The sequence below is a fragment of the Zingiber officinale genome, chromosome 2A (assembly GCF_018446385.1).
Source record: "Zingiber officinale cultivar Zhangliang chromosome 2A, Zo_v1.1, whole genome shotgun sequence".
NCBI lineage: Eukaryota > Viridiplantae > Streptophyta > Magnoliopsida > Zingiberales > Zingiberaceae > Zingiber > Zingiber officinale.
The window spans coordinates 28,692,778-28,694,681 of record NC_055988.1 but is presented as its reverse complement, the minus strand read 5'-3'; the positions used below and the strand labels follow the sequence as shown (position 1 = coordinate 28,694,681).

Genomic DNA, 1,904 nt, shown 5'->3' with positions numbered 1-1,904 from the left:
GCCTCTCCTTTGCTTTGCTTGCCGGTAGGAGTGAGAGCAATGGAAGACGGCGGCGTAAGAAGGAACCAGAGCGAGATTTGGGAAAGTCGAGAGATTAAAAACCGAGAATGGAGAGGGGTGCTAAGCAATGTGTAGCGTTGACTTTATTTGCGGTGGTAGTTTGGGGAGCTTTTATCCAGCTCAAGAACAAGCATGCCATCATAAGTTGTGCTTAGCTTGCTTCTCCTTTGCTTTGCTTGTTGGCAGGAGCGAGAGCGATGAAAGACTGTGTCAAAGGAAGGAGTGAGAGTGAGATCGAGAGCAAGAGAGAAGAAAATTTAGATTTGGTAAGGTCGGGAGATTAAAAGTCGGAAGAAAATTTAGATTTAGATTGGTATAGTTTTGAATAGAGAGCAGAAGGGGAGAGAGAACAAAAGGAATTTAATAATATAAAGAAATAGAGCAGACAACGCAACATAAGTGCATCGCTCACAATCGCACAAGAGGCGCCGAGTATGTATATATATATCATGGGCCCTCTCATAGCGTGCGAAACTTTACTTTTTTTGTTTATTTTTTTTATTCCCGATTATGTCAATAAGCTTTTGTTTCTAGAGTTTAGGGGTTAAATTATAGTATTAAGCATAACTAAATTTCAAATTGAAAAAAAAATTTAAGTGCTCACGGGGTGTACTGGATAAAATATACACAATATCAAAACATATACCTTATCCAGCACACCTCATACACACTCAAATTTTTTTCGATTTAAAATTTTTTTGTGTTATTATCACAACTGAAAACTTAAAAAAAAAATTGATCAAGACTCGAATTGATATCACTTGATAGCCAGCGGCCAACCACAACATCTTGATGATAACTAGTCGCAAATAGATTGCGTCATTGCTCGTCGTGCCTTGAGATCGCAAGCAAGGTGCAACGATGCCACTAGGTCATGGGCGAGGAGAGACCTCACTTATGATCTTAAGACGAGGAGGGCGAAACCATGTTGATGCCTACTTGGGCTCTAGCATGGGGCCCAATGACGTTGAGGAGTTGCTCGGATTTGTGATGGGAGAAAAAAAAATATGAGAAAAAGAGAAAGGCAGACCGAGATGACGACGTTGATGTTCATAACTCACAATCCAGACTTAATCCGGGTAGATCACCCGTTCTAACTCAGTTATTGCTCGCAACTTCACCATTGAGAGTCCAACAATGAAGAAGGTCGTTGCATCTTGTCAAGTGAAGAGGAGAAAAGTTCATTCCATCCAATTTTAACAAATAAAAAATATTTAAAAATTAATTTGCACATTGATTTTTAAATTAGTCTATCTATTATTTTATAATAAATAAACAACAAAAATATTTTTCCAAAAATTGAAAAGGTCTGCAGGTGGTGAAAACATTAATGTACAGATCTAAACTTCAGCTAAAGAATATTTGCCTTCCTTTGCTTAGGAAAATGGATATTAAATTTCTAAGCTTTTTTTTATTGGTTTTATTTTATAATTTTCAAATATAAATCAAAATTCTTTTAAAAAACGTGGTCGGCAAGATTCGAACCTGCGCGGGCAAAGCCCACATGATTTCTAGTCATGCCCGATAACCACTCCGGCACAACCACTATTGTTTTTAAACTTAAAATTTATTAATATTAAGTATTTTATATGATTCAGTCTCTCTCGTCCCACCTCATTTCTCATTCAATAGCCCATTTTTATTTATATCTTTTTAGCCAAAGATTCAGACTTTCTAGTTCTCTATTTCTGTTGATATTGTTTAGATGTTAATGCCCTAATCTCCATCAACAACTTCTTGACTGGTTCAGATCACCAGCATTTCAGTTTCAAATAGTATTATTAATGATTTCTATTTTATTGAATCCAATTCCATCAGGTGATATCCTATCTTTTAATGCAGTT

General features: G+C 36.4%; 1 non-coding gene across 1 annotated transcript; it reads right to left on the bottom strand.

The window, feature by feature from the left end:
- Nucleotides 1-1,524: 1,524 nt before the first annotated feature.
- On the bottom strand, nt 1,525-1,606 carry TRNAS-AGA. The gene has a single exon. It is a non-coding gene; the product is annotated as a tRNA-Ser (tRNA).
- Between the last annotated feature and the right edge of the window lie 298 nt (nt 1,607-1,904).